Raw genomic sequence first — 15,047 nt, forward strand, 5'->3', positions numbered from 1 at the left:
CCGACTTCACCATCACCAGGAGGTAAATCACTGACTACCTTCTCACAGAGCTTCGCCACAGTGGAACCCCTTAATCCAAACCAGTCCATAACACATAGAGGTGGCGAGAACTTGACTATAGCCCTCCCAATGAAGCTCTTCCTGCACCTCAAGAGCATCTACCCAATGGAACATCCCTCTCTAGGAAAGAATGTGTCACGCTTAACCGAGCTAGATCAAAGGTGGGCAAAACAAGGGACAACCTATTTAGATGGGACCTCACAACAAGCACTGAATGTCCCTATGGTGAGCCCACTCAAACAATGGACCACATTCTCCATGAATGTTCCCGAGGCCCTACATGCACCGATGAAGATCTTAAGGATGTTAATGACGCTGCTCTTACCTGGATACGGCAGTGGCGTGATAAGATATGATGATGAGCTCATTTTCTGCCTGCTAATTGTCCATCCATCCATCCATTTTCTAACCCGCTGAATCCGAACACAGGGTCACGGGGGTCTGCTGGAGCCAATCCCAGCCAACACAGGGCACAAGGCAGGAACCAATCCTGGGCAGGGTGCCAACCCACCGCAGGACACACACAAACACACCCACACACCAAGCACACACTAGGGCCAATTTAGAATCGCCAATCCACCTAACCTGCATGTCTTTGGATTGTGGGAGGAAACCGGAGCGCCCGGAGGAAACCCACGCAGACACTAATTGTACTTCCTGAAAACCGTCTATAAAAGCTTCAAGAAATCACTCTGTAACTATCAAATGTTTGTTTCGATTTACACTGACTTTGTTCTGAAAGACTAGAACCCTCATCCAGTATACAGGAGGCTCCCCAGCCCTTGATCTGCTGTCACTGTGCTCTTATTTTATTACACCACATAATCTAGTCAGGGTCGGGTATTATCCTGGCAGGACTGATACAAGAAAGGAGCCAACCGTGATTGGGGACCTAGACCCTCACTGAGCAGAACTGCACTCACAATGACACTTTCTCAAATGGAGTAGAATCACTGATTAACCAAACACACACATGTTTGGAACAAATCTGGAGACAAACACACACACACAGGTTTGGGGAGAATGTGCAAATTCTTCTCAGACTGGGACTGGGTGTGGGGATTCAAACTGAGGAGACTGTATCTGCATGTCAGCAGTCCTAAGGACTTCATCCTCGCATTGCCCTCTATCTGCTTCTCAATTATCTAAATAGATTCTGAAGGGCATGGAGTTTGTCAAGCAGCAATGCGTGCAAGGAAGAAATCAACCCTGAATGGTACACCACTTCATTGCAAGTCAATTTACTGTAAGAATGATTGACAATTTATCCCTGCATCTGTCTATTTTCCTTCCGAAGAATGAAATTACGTATGGAAAACAATGGAACACAGAAGACCTTATCTTGTGCACATAATACAGAGAGACTCTACCAGAGGTTTCACCATACTGCATATAAAGTTCACTAGAAGTGAGACCATTGATGGTGGAGGGCAACACTGAAAAGACACTTACCCTCCCAATGAAGAAATGAGTTAATGATTTTTTTTTTTATTAATTTTATTACAATCAATACATAGCAATCAAGTTTTTACAAAAAAAGAATTATGCTAAGAACAGATCGATCCCCACCCTTGAGAGAGAGAGCAAGCCAAACGGTGTAAAATTTAAGGCTTTTAAAAATACCTAAATCAACAAATTCTCTGTGCTTTATAAAATCATTTCAAAATATTACTGATTAGATCCTGCCATGTTTTGAAAAAAGTCTGCACAGATCCTCTAACTGAGTATTTGATTTTTTCCAATTTTAAATAATATAACACATCAGTTTCCCACTGACTTAAAAGAGGAGAGTTTGGGTTCTTCCAGTTTATCAGAATAAGTCTGCGTGCCAACAGTGTAGTGAATGCAATCACAGTTTGTTTGTCTTTCTCCACTTTAAGACCCTCTGGAAGAACCCCAAACACAGCTGTTAATGGGTTAGGAGGGATTGTGAGTCCAAGACTGTCTGAGAGGTAATTAAAAATTTTTGTCCAGAATAATGTTAATTTGGAGCAGGCCCAGAACATGTGACCTAGTGAGGCTGGGGCTTGGTTGCAACGTTCGCAGGTTGGATCATGCCCTGGAAACATTTTGGAGAGTTTTAGTCGAGACAGATGTGCTCGATATATAATTTGAAATGAGTTAATGATTTTAATGTCCCACTAGGTGGCACTACATATTTTGAAAGACCTTCAACAAGAGCCGTGAAAGTATCACTTGCTCGAGCCTTCCTGAAGAGTAGATTGTATTGAATATAAAAAGTGCCTGGCGTGTGTGGAAAGACTGCCGCAAATGTAAGTTATACTATCATTTCATATTGCATATTAGCAGTTTGAACCGCAAATCTCACTGTGCCCTTTTAGCCCCTCATTATGAACCTAGAATATAGCTCATCTCTATTATCTGCAGCCCACTAGACTGCCAACCTCAGATTTCTCAGCTAATCATCTCTTACTAGGCTGACCCGCCTTTTAAGTTGACCACTTCTTAAGGCAATTAATATTTAGATCAATTTGATATTTTATACAAACTCATTAATTTGGTTATATTGCATTTGAGTGGTATTACTTTAATACTCGTAGTTTCTGTTATTTTTGTGATGAAATTTAAACTTTTTTTCTATATTGAGGTCGCCCTTTTGAACCCCCCTGATATTTACTACGTGGTGAGGCATTTGTACTTAATCAACATTAATTATTTCCAGAGACATAATTTTGTCTATTTTTCCAGCGCATCGCGCACAAAAGCAGGGGAACGATGGGAGCACCAGAACTCTGCTCACATCATGTCGCTTTGTACCGCAAGCTGCAAGTAGTTAGTCTGTGATAAGCGGAATACCGCTACACTTTCCACTCACGGGACGGAAGGACAATCCCGACCGCTTTTATATAGTAAGAAAGAAGAAGACATCGCACAGTCTGGAGTAGAAAATCATCTTTTACCTGGAAAAACTAAACTACAAATCCCATCATGCATTGCAAAATGGACGGGGCGCGTTTGAAACTCCGCACCTGCGTAGCACTCACGGGACGGAAGGACAATCCCAACCGCTTTTATATAGTAAGATTATACTTCAGGGCTTATGTCCCGATTTATGCCCTGGCTAACCAAGGCTGTTAGCAAAGGGCACCCGAAATTAATCAAAATATATTTGTTATAAAGAAGAGACAAGACAATGTTAAAGCATTGGTGCACCACCCTGGTGACCCAGTACAATTAGAATATTTAGAAATACAAAATCAACACAACAAGTTGCAGATGCATCTTTTCCATTTAGAACTAATTTCAAAATGGCTGAACTTCCCAGTTATATGGTTTCCAGGCAGGAAGGGGCGGGTTCAGGGAGGGGAGTGAATAACGGAAGAGACGTCAGTGGTAGAATGGCCATCAGTCTTCCATTCTTCAGAGGGAGGAAGAGAGAAGGCATTAGAGCACAGAGTCAACTCCTGGTTTGGCGGGTAATTACCATCACTAGAGCCCACTCGTGACACTGTTCTTTGTTTTGTAAAGAAGTATTTCTGCTGCTGGCCTTGATGATTGTATCCTGCTTAAACCCTTTACCATTATCACTGAGATAACACATTGACCGCTAGTTGCACAAACACCGTCATCTACCAAATATGCGCATCTCCTGTAAACGGCATTGAGTGATAGAGGGCGACTTTTGGAACAGCATTTGCAATAGGATTCTTTACAGAATTTCAGTCTGTTCATAAGTGACGACATGTCTGATGTCATTGTCACTGAGCTCAACAGCTATGCACATCAACCTATCTAGATGTATACACTAAAGCCAAATTTGAGGATGTGCAATTACCGTATATATTCGCATATAAGTCGGGTCTTGAAACCCGAAAAATCGATCATAAAATCAGATCCTGACTTAGACGCCCGTTTCAAAAATACGACCCTTAATTTTTAAAAATTTTTTTACATCTTCTTGCCTCCTCCAATCTCACTCCAGTTTTTCAGACACATCGACTTTTGTGACAGCAAAATAGGCAAAAGCGTTGCTTGAAATAGTTTGGGTATTACCGTGCTGTTACAATACAAATTCTTTAAGACCAGCTTCACATTTTCTTCTGATCAAATGCTCCATCGTAGATAAGGGATGCTCAAGCCCTGACTTATCTGCGGGAGAACTTAAACGAGAGTATATACTGTAGTCTGAGGTCTGCTATGATACACTGCTGGCTTTTGTTGCACTTCCTGTATATCAGGGTGTAATTCAGAAGGCTGAAGCTGAAATGTGCTGGTCAATCAAAACTTTACATGAACACCTTATTCACAGCAGATCTTGAGTGGAAAAATGTTTCAGCTTGCTTGTCAGGTGTTTGCAAACCTGTCACTTCACACAGCAGTGAGAAATGATTTTTGAAAAATGAAACAGTTCTTTGACGCACTAGTGAGAGATTCACTAGGGAAGTGTGACCTGAACAGGGTATTGTTGTTGACTAATCACTTGTGCTTTGAAAGGCCACTGGCCAATGATGTGATTGAACAACAGGTGAAGCTCATTGTTTGCTTGACAAAAGTTCAGAGAGTCTGCAAACCGGTGAAAAACTAAACCTGCTGATGTTCTTTTTATTTTCACTTTCTCAAAAAATATGTCAGTCTATTGTTTTTTTTTGGCAGAATGAAGGTTATTCCCTGTGATAGATTTCCAAGAAACTGAAGATTTCATCCAAAGGTGTCTATTACTGTCTTAAGAAAAGAGAGTGAACGGGAATAGTAAAAAAAAGCCAAAGGCCCTGAAGTACAGCTGTGTAAGAGGATAAGAACACCAGCGTCTGTAGATTGAGAAACAAACACCCTCCGAGTCTTCAGCTGGCTACTTCATCAAGTACATGTCAAATGCCAGTGTCGTCTACAACAAAGAAAAGGTGACGCCAGCCTGCGGTACATAACACAATTACTAGACTTGCTTTCTGTGTTCTTGTGCCCATTTTAACCTTTTCTTTATCTTCTTGTACTATGTGTGAAACCAAGAGTGATAGGGCTTTTGCAGCCACTGCACCACATTTGAGGAATTCTTTACCTTAAGGACGCACCTTCATTTGATTTGCTTAAAACAAGACTGAAGACTCACTTCTATTCCTTAGTTTTTTGTGATCTTCAGTGATACTGGTAATCCTGCCTTTTTACTAAGTGGTTTTTACTTTACTGTTGGTTGCATTATGTTTTATGAATTTTCTGTATTTTATGTTCTATGAAAAGCACTTTGGCTACAGTATTATTAAATGTGCTCTATAAATAAATTGACATTGACATTCTTTTTATTTGCCAGTTTCAGAGATGACTTTTTCTTTGAAACTCTGTCCCTTACTGTGTTCTTTATAAGGCTAATATTAATGTGGATAATCGAGTAAAGCAAGTATTTGATTGAATCATCTATTCATTCTTTTCTTGTGGTCTACCAAATACTTGCTGTTACAGAATAGTAAGAACCAAGTATAAGGTAAGCATGAACCTTCATGGACATTTGCTGATCCTCACTCAGATCTGGCCGATACAGCATTGTCAGCTAATCCCACTGTTATGTTTTAAGGTGGTACATTCTGGGGAGAACTGGGGAGCTCCTTCAAACAAAGTCCCAAAAACTGTTGTAAAAAGTCCCAGAAGTAGAAGCGTCCATCAGCCTTTGGCTGGAAGGACAAAGAATCTTTAATCAACTAGAAGATTTATTGTTAGTTGCACCCTGTAGCACAAAAGCCCTGAGGAGCATAAAAGACCCGTGAGCAGTTATCTTAATATGATAGGCAATCCACTGGTAAACATGCCCCAAAATAACAAATCCAAAGACAGCTCAAGAAACAGAGCAAAGAGGTCAAACTCCAGATAATCAAAAGAAATCTCATTATATAATACGCTACCATGGCTGTCCATTTGTCTGTCCAGGATTTTAAATCATATATAGCTCGCAAACTGTTTGACCTATTGATCTGAAATTTGGTACACGTATACTATGTGACGTCTACTGTCCACTTTCGGGGTGATGATTGACCTCCAAGGATATTCCTCTGTTTATTTTTATTTTATTTATTGTAGAATCAACTCTCAGCAGCAGCCAGCAGAGTTAGGGTTAGCAGTGCGGCGCATGCGTATAGGCCCCGTTCTCATTCCTACCACCTTCGCCATCACTTCCCCTACCTCTTTATATCTTACCCCTTATCAAGCAGGGTCATTTTTGCTAAATCGCTTGTAATTTGACCTCTCCAAATTAGAATCATTGCTGTTATTGAACTATCTGGAGTATAAACACATGTTTGGTCTCTTTGTAAAGGTAACATTCTCTAGTTTCACCCTTAGTAGTCAGAATCACTGTAGGTGTGACTGATCAAAAGTTATGCACATTAGAACTCACAGAAAAAATGAATTTTTTTGTTCTCGCCTAAGTTTTTTTGTGAAAATAAAGGCCTCTATAGCTGCAGTAGGTAGGTGGGGACAGAAACACACTATGTACCAACAGAATAACTTGTTGACTACTCACATTTCAAATTTGAAAAGAATACCTGTAAAAATGACATTTTTACATTAGTTTTTATGTGGGCATGTCCAGGAGCTTTTTTAAGGGACCTATGGTTTATCCATTATCCACATTTTGGAACGTATGGAAAAAGTGTAATAACTTTTGAATGCTTCAACCCACATATATCAATGAGGGCTCTACTGAAAGCTTACACCTAAAGGAATCTATATCTACACACAGTGTCACTCTATTAGTTATGGAAATTCATATTCCATAATAAAAAAAGTAAAAAATACACATTTCAATATAAAAATAGTCAAAACAAGTCTTATGGGCCAAAAAAAATATATATTTTATTTTTTACTTTTTTTTTTAATAAAATGCACACAAACTATATACATTTTTTACAAACTGTTACAACACAGCTCAGCGTTTTTCCATGTGCCACTGATTGTAGCAATCCCTAGCAGGCAGAAAGCACAAGGGCATGTCACATGTCGCTCTCTGCCTCAGACTTCTCCTGGTCTGATTCATCACTGTCACGCCGCGTACATGCCTCTACTACTTCATCGAGAGTGTATTTACGTTTATCTGTACGTTTATCCATATTTAAAATGCGAAAAAACTCACAATAAACAACCACGCACCAAGTCTGCAGACTGGCACAAATGCCAGCTTCGTGCAGCTCCGATCGGTTTTGTTTACAAGTTGGCATGGCATGCTCAGCTGCTCATTGGCTGTAAGTTTGGAGTGTCACTCACAGTGTCCAATCAAACTGGTAGATTCTACCAGGGTTTGGAGTTGTGCGTCATCGTTCAGCTGTCTGTGACACTCGTTGGCTATACGAGGTGCCAGTCACCCCCCAGACCCTCGTAATTGGCCAACTTAGGTGTCAATCAGAAGCTAACACTTCCGTGTAACATGCTTTAGCATGGTTATTGCCGACAGAAACAAATTACGTCTGATATGACCAATAGAAATGAAAAAAATGTCGGAGCTAGTCTCAAGTTAAGAAACGTTTTCTGGAGTTTTTGTCCCTTTGAGGATCTATCGTGTGTTTTGGACCTAATTGTTTTACTGGATTATATTCCCTGGAGCCTTACAGACAGAATGAGACCAATATTGCTCGGAAATATTGATGTTTGACTTGCAGAGAGCCTTCAAAGGTAGGAAAAGTCAACTCTTAAAAGTATTTACTTCTCTGTAAAAAAGGATTTAGTGTCAGTGCTGTGGTTGTTGTGTGTCAAAATGGTTTATATCATCGGAAAGACGAGACTCTGAAATTTCATTTGATGTGTAGTATGTCGAGGTGCATGACAGAAGGGCATGCACACATGGCTGTGACGTCGTCCAATTGTAGTTATGTACCGGGACCGGTACGTGTGCATGTTAAGTGTCATTCTTGAGGCAGATTGAAGAATTAAGTACCAGCTTAAGTGAAAAACGTACTAAGTAATTGCAACACAAACACTAACTTAATCAGTTTTAACATGAAAAGATGCCGACAAAAGAAGAGAAGAAGCAGGTCGCTAGGGTGGAGAAAAGAAGAGCTGCTCAGGAAGAAGCAAACGCATCAAACTCTGAGCAAATGAATACTAAATGTACAGAGAAAGAAAGAGGATGAAAACTGGGAATGCTCAAGTCAAGTGTATTCACTGCTAATTATTGCGCAGTGCGCCATTACTGGTAAATAAATAAAAAACAAAACAACAAAAATCACAGAAATCTTGCCAATGCCAGCTCACTCATAAAAATGTACAAGGGACTGTATTTTCTCAGCCTTTATAGTACAAGTTCTTAAGCAGGGGTAGGGGTCCATGGATGGGTTTCAGGGGGTCCATGAGGATCAGATAAAAATTAACATTTATATTCACTATACAGCCCAGTACTGTTGATTTAGAGCAGATGTAGTAGTAGTAGTAGATCTGTTTTACTTTGTACAAGAGGATCGTATTTCATAATTATAATACTTATTATTCTTATAATACTATAATAAGTACATATAATAATATGATACTCTGTATGTTCAATTCATTTTAATAACTATTCATGGTGGCTCTAAAATCCGTACTGACCCCTACTCTCTCTTCTGTTTCTTTTTCCGGTTTCTTTGTGGTTGTGGCCTGCTACCGATTTTATTTTTTTCTCCAGCCGTCTGGAGTTTTTTCTGTCCACCCTGACCTTACTCTTATTTTATGTTAATTAATGTTGACTTATTTTATTTTCTTACTGTGTCTTTTATTTTTCTATTCTTCATTATGTAAAGCACTTTGAGCTACTTTTTGTATGAAAATGTGCTATATAAATAAATGTTGTTGTTGTTGTTATAATGAGAGGCCATTACTTTTTGCATAAAAAAGAAGTTTTCTTTTAGATAGTTTCCTTTAAAGTTTCATAATACTTTGTGTATGTCATATACAGTATGTACGAGACAATCAAATCTCGATAAATAAAGTATATTATATTCATTGCATGCAAAGTTGTGTTTATGTGAATATTTCTAGGGAAGGGAGTCCATAGATTTCATCAGATTCTTAAAGGGGTCTATGATTCAAAAAAGATTAAGAATCACTGCTTTATAGGGTTCAGAGCAGACCCCTGATGGAGATGGACAGGTGGCCCCGCCTCCTGGGGAACCACCCACAAAATACATGGAACGTAGTAGAAGCATGGAAACATAGTAGTGAAATAATACACGAAACCAATAAAAGGTGATAAAGCAAATAACGTAAATAATATTAACACAAAGAAATGAATCAAACATGAGCAAAAAATAAAGGAATCTGAACAGCAGCCAAAGGAGATACCCATGTGAACACCTCTGGGAACAACTGGAGCAGACAGACAAAAGCACACATGAGCACAAAGAGATCATGCAAGCTCCTAAGGATCAGTTACCTGGCCAGGAATCAACCTCATGCCCGTAGAGGTTTGTGACCACAGGGCTTTTCCACTTTGCCCCCAAGATGCTTATAATCCATTCATCCATTTTCTGAACCCACTTTTTCAGTTGCATGAAATACCAACGAATACACAGCACATAAGTATGTTTTCTTTTTTAAAGGCTCCTTTAATATTTTTTTCCTCCGGTAGCTCTTATTGAAGACAGCTTTGAGATGTCTTTAGCTAAGTATGGTAATTTTATTTCAATTACACGGCGGCATCTGTCAAATCACTTTTCTTTTAACTGCAATGTAAGTGGATCTGTAATGAAAAAAGAGGGAAAGACCTAAAAAGTAAAGCGTTGTTTTGACAGAGCGTTGTTGGAATCCACTTTCAACTCTCAGTACATTTTTGAAGAGTGCGTTTCCTTTTCCACCTACACAAATAAAACTTAATGGGAATCTTTTTTTTTTTTAATATTCCTTTCAATTGCTTAGCTACGGTATCTTTTGTCACCATCATTGACACTCCTTCTACAGTGTGATTAAGCCATAGTTATTAGACATCAGTATTGGATCCCCCAACTACCATTGGCGTAATCCATAACCTGATGGTGGCCGCCGCTGACCACTCATCCCTCTTTTTAAATGTTGCTGCCACATCATTAATCCTGAGTAAAACTCCTTCACATTCTCTGTTATTCCCTCCAAGTTCCCAAAGATGTTCAGGTTACAGTAATTTCTAACTATAAATTGGACTCAATGAATGTGTGTGCCCTGTGATGGACTGGCATAGGGTGAGAAGATTCTCCCTGAAAAAATAGAGGACAACCCCTCAAGGGAAGCGGGGGCTGAGGGTATCACGTTTTTATGATGCTGCATACAATTACGTTTATACTACTCATACACGCGACAACTTTAAAAGAGTAAAAAAACAAAAAGAGCCTTCAAAGTCCCTCATATAATAAGGTACTTGTGTACTTTAAATATTCCCAGATGCTCTTGCTGGGGTGTATTGCTGTGTCTACAGCCATTTTGACACGGCAACGCAAGAGGCAACTCTACAAAGTTGGTCTCTTGAGCAAGACCCTTATCATGCATTTGCTTCCTTCATTAATCTGCATCCAGCCCTGCAAGCAGGTCCTCCAATTTACAGGGAAAACTTGGTGACAGGATTGGCACTCCAGCCACCGTAAAAAAAAACCTCACACTGTTCCAGGGTGGTGCTGGGTGTCACCTGCCACACTCGGGTCAGCTTATGGTGGGTCTGATGATGCTCTCAACCTATATTGAACTCATTTGAATTAGAAAGCCCTACACAGCCACTCAGATCACATTTTATTTAGGCTCTACAATTGCATGATTTGTGTCTGTGTAAAGTCCTGGACTAACTTTTTCGGGGTCTTTATGTTTTATTGGTATTGATATGCTGAGTAATAATCTCTGCATCTATTTCCACTGGTCCACGTTTACTTATTTGGCTGACGCCTTTATCAAAGGTGACTTACAATTGGTTCAATTTCTTTTCTTGGTTTTCCAATTGAAGCACAGGCAGGTCATGTGACTTGCTCAGGGTCACACAGTGTCAGTAGTGGGATTTAAACCCACAACCTCAGGGTTTGAAGTCCAAAGCCTTAACCACGGCACCACATTGCCTACACTAAAGTGTGTTGTTCCTGGAACCAAATACATGTTTTTTGAGAAATTTAAATTCTCTCTGAATTTCTTTGTTAAACAAAATTATATTGATGGATAAAGCAAGCCATCTTAGAATGTCTTGATATCGCACTTACCAGTTCATTAGCTTTGCTACATAAACAGAAAGTGGAGATGAGGAGCATGTACTGATAGAGCATGTTGCCACACTCACCAAACGACAGACCACCTCAGGATCAAAGATTAGGTCCACTGGTGACACCACATTAGTTCGAATGGAGCGGAGCACTGTAAGGTTTTTTACAGTGACTGGAGTGCCAGTCCTACCACCAACACCTGAGGTGCACCTGTAAATTGGAGGACCTGCTCGCAGGGCTGGATGCAGATTAACGTCATACCCAGGACGGAGCAATTGCAAGTGAAGGGCTTTGCTTAAGGGCCCAATGGAGCAGAGTCACTTCTGCTAGCTGCCACTTTGCTATAAATAATTAATAATAACTAATTAGCAATAATATTAATAGTAATTCATTGTTAATTGGTCTGATATTGCCTGTTTTGAGTGGAATTGGTTATTTTTATTGCATTGAAGGATGTGTGTTTTAACATGCTCTTTCTACAATGAGTTCCATACTGCTCTGTTGATGGACTGAGAAATGCGCCATGTTTAAAATACGGGACAAAAGAGAATCAAAAACAAAAAAAGAAATAATTAGGTAAGACATCCAATATGTGCCTACCCAGGAAATATGGGATGTCTGGTAATCCTAAATTGGCATTATGTCCTTATGTCCACATTGTTTCCTGCCTTGTGCCCAATGCTGCTGGCATAGGCTTTAGCTCCTACTCCCAACCCTGAATATATATTGTGACGGGCGGCCGGGTCCCATGTCCGGCCAGGATGGCCCTTCAATACTAGATCCAGGGGGAGAAGCCATGGGATGCACTCTACGCTTGGTAGGCAGCCCTCCTGGGTTACATCGGGGCCAAAGGTGTGGGACTTCAGGACTCAGACTTGTTGGGCTCCATGGCCACCACCTGGAGGAGCTGAATGGCTTAATGAGCCTCTGTCGGCTGGAATGCAGCCACACCCGGAAGTGCAGCCTAATTAAGCCAATTACCACCTGGACAGGCCCAGTCTTAGGTATTATGGGGCCCTAGGCGAAAGGGGGGTCCAGGGGCCCCCTGGAAGCTCGTGAAATGCGTGAAAATTAGACCAAGGAGACGTTTTCTTGTAACGTTACGAGGTCATCACCCTGCGTCCTTTTTTCGCCCGTTCGACCCATAGAGATCTTGACTCAAACCGCTCCGCTTTTATAGACAGCCGCCCATGCGGACATGCCCCTGCTGGCCCACGTGATTTAAGCATGCGAGGGGAGGGGCGGGCCGGGGGCTCCTGGCAGCTGTCGATCCGGGGCCCCTCGGATGCCGGGGCCCTAAGTGGTCGCCTACTTCGCCTTTGTCTAAGGCCGGGCCTGACCTGGAGCACTTCTGGGTGGGCTACAAAAAGACCCTGCAGCCACTACTTAGGAGCCAGAATTGGGAGGAAGAGGATGAGGTTACCTGGGAGGAGTGGTGGTGCCGCCAAGGTGGCGAGGACAAGTGTTTGTGTACTGTTCAAGTGCTTTTGGGACTGTGTTGGGCTGTGTGACACAGGGAAGACATGTCCCATGGCTGAAGAGCAAAAAAAAAGTGATGGTTTTATTATTTAGGAGAAAGAGCAAAAAAAAAGCCTGTTGATTTTACACATGCCTCTGCATCAGTCTGTGCCGGGTCAGGCGCAACATAGCACCTTTATCACAATATATTAGAGGGCACTCCTAAATCATCCCCAAGCTCAAATAACAACCTAAAATAATCAAAGTAACAAATGAATGGGGGTTTCATTAAGGGGTTTCATTAACAAATTTTTTGAACTCACAAGGGAATCACCCACTTCTGAAGGCAGATGTAGAGAAGCAGCAGGGTTGGCGCTACAGGGCGGTGACAATGACCCAAAACACACCAGCAAATCCACCTTTTTGCTGATGTCTTCTCTGGTTTATGTCTTGTCAATCACGGAGAGTGTTTTTTCAGGTTCCTATTTGTGGGCACACAGGGTGAGGAAAGAGATTAATGCACCGGCTTTAACTATACCTCCATTATCATCCTTAAAGGGGAGGAGAACCAGCCAGAGGAGACCTAGTGACATTCGTTCCGCTCCACATCTTCCAGTCCCAAAGAATAAAAAGAGACAAATATGAAGTCTTGCCATTAATTGGATCATCACCGTAAGTAGCACATCAAGGCTCACCAGTGTGTCATTTTTTCAAACTAAATGTATCAACCTTGCCAAAGGCAATTAAATAGGATATTCCCACCTGCGACACCAACTCTCTAATGTGGCCATTTTGACTCATTTGCATTCTTCTTGTGTGTTTTACTTCCTTAATTTATGTGCTTTTTGGCCTTATTGGCATTTATTTGTGGTATTGATGACGACCACAGGGTTCTCCGTTACTGTTTATGAATAAAGAGGCTGTGCAATGCAGCAAATGCCCTTCAGCCAGCAGAAGCCATCCATCCTGCACAACTTCTGCTAAGACGCCTCTGCATTTCTCATCCACTCGCAAGGCAGAAGCTGCAAGAAACTCTGCTTCAAGAAACCTTAAATAAATAACTGGAAAGTGCCAGAAATGTTTCTGTTTCTGAATCTCAAAAAGTAGCCCTGCATACCTTTTTGTTAAATCAGTTTAGTCTTCCATATGCTTTTCTTATTTGTCTGACAGCGCTCAACCAGCACATGCGCCCCAACCAGCACATGCGCCCCAACCTTGCACATATGATAACTCAACTGAATTAGAAAGCCCACACACAGCCACTCAGATCACATTTTATTTAGGCTGCTGAATGGTGTGTGAACAGCTCTACACTTGCATGATTTGTGTCTGTGTCAAGTCCTGGACTAACCGGCACGATTAATCTTTTCGGGGGTCTTTATGATTTTTTGCTATTGATATGCTGAGTAATAAAAAACGGCACGCTTAACTTTTAGGATTTTATGCCATTGATCCAGGTGTCCAAAGTGACTGATGCTGCCGTGGTAAACGACTCATTTAAATACCTACAATAGGTAAAAAACTTCTCATCACATTGCAGCTACTGTATTACTCGCTCATGCAGGCTTAGTCAGTATAGCATCTGTAAGATCAGGCCATATCTGAGCACAAGTCTTGGTCCTGTTATATCTGAGGGGTTTCTGTCTCACCTGGAAGTGCTTTCAGACCACTTGTGTGAAAAATTGGAAGTACGCATGGGAGGGAGATTAAAGGAGCTGCCTGCCTCACAAGGACGAGCTTAGAGTCGGGAGGAGGGTGGACAACACTTGTGAGGAGGAGTGGAGGAGGCAGTGACTGAGGGAGAAAGACAGCAAAGAGTGTATTATTACACTTTAGAACATTAGAACATTAGAACAATCTAGACGAGAACAGGCCATTCAGCCCAACAAAGCTCGCCAGTCCTATCCACTTGTTTCCTCCAAGAAAACATCAAGTCGAGTTTTGAAAGTCCCTAACGTCTTACTATCTACCACACTACTTGGTAGCTTATTCCAAGTGTCTATCGTTCTTTGTGTAAAGAAAAACTTCCTAATGTTTGTACGAAATTTACCCTTAACAAGTTTCCAACTGTGTCCCCGTGTTCTTGATGAACTCATTTTAAAATATAAGTCTCGATCCACTGTACTAATTCCCTTCATAATTTTAAACACTTCAATCATGTCACCTCTTAATCTTCTTTTGCTTAAACTGTAAAGGCTCAGCTCTTTTAATCTTTCCTCATAATTCAACCCCTGTAGACCTGGAATCACCCTTGTCGCTCTTCTCTGGACCTTTTCTAGTGCTGCTATGTCCTTTTTGTAGCCTGGAGACCAAAACTGCACACAGTACTCAAGATGAGGCCTCACCAGTGCATTATAAAGGTTGAGCATAACCTCCTTGGACTTGTACGCCACAGATCGTGCTATA

At 41.1% G+C, this 15,047-nt stretch overlaps 1 protein-coding gene across 8 annotated transcripts in view; it reads right to left on the minus strand.

Moving 5' to 3' along the window:
• Positions 1-15,047, minus strand: part of LOC120535915 (galactosylgalactosylxylosylprotein 3-beta-glucuronosyltransferase 1) — a 417,892-nt gene that overhangs the window by 177,731 nt on the left and 225,114 nt on the right. The window contains exon 1 of one of the 8 annotated variants that reach the window (XM_039764101.1): positions 12,965-12,983. The exons of the other annotated variants lie outside the window; for them this stretch is intronic. The gene's annotated coding sequence lies outside the window, so the exon portion shown is untranslated. Of the gene's footprint in view, positions 1-12,964; positions 12,984-15,047 lie in introns of those variants that run through there. 8 annotated transcript variants of the gene reach the window in all.

Source organism: Polypterus senegalus, chromosome 9, assembly GCF_016835505.1.
Source record: "Polypterus senegalus isolate Bchr_013 chromosome 9, ASM1683550v1, whole genome shotgun sequence".
Taxonomy (NCBI): Eukaryota; Metazoa; Chordata; class Cladistia; order Polypteriformes; family Polypteridae; genus Polypterus; species Polypterus senegalus.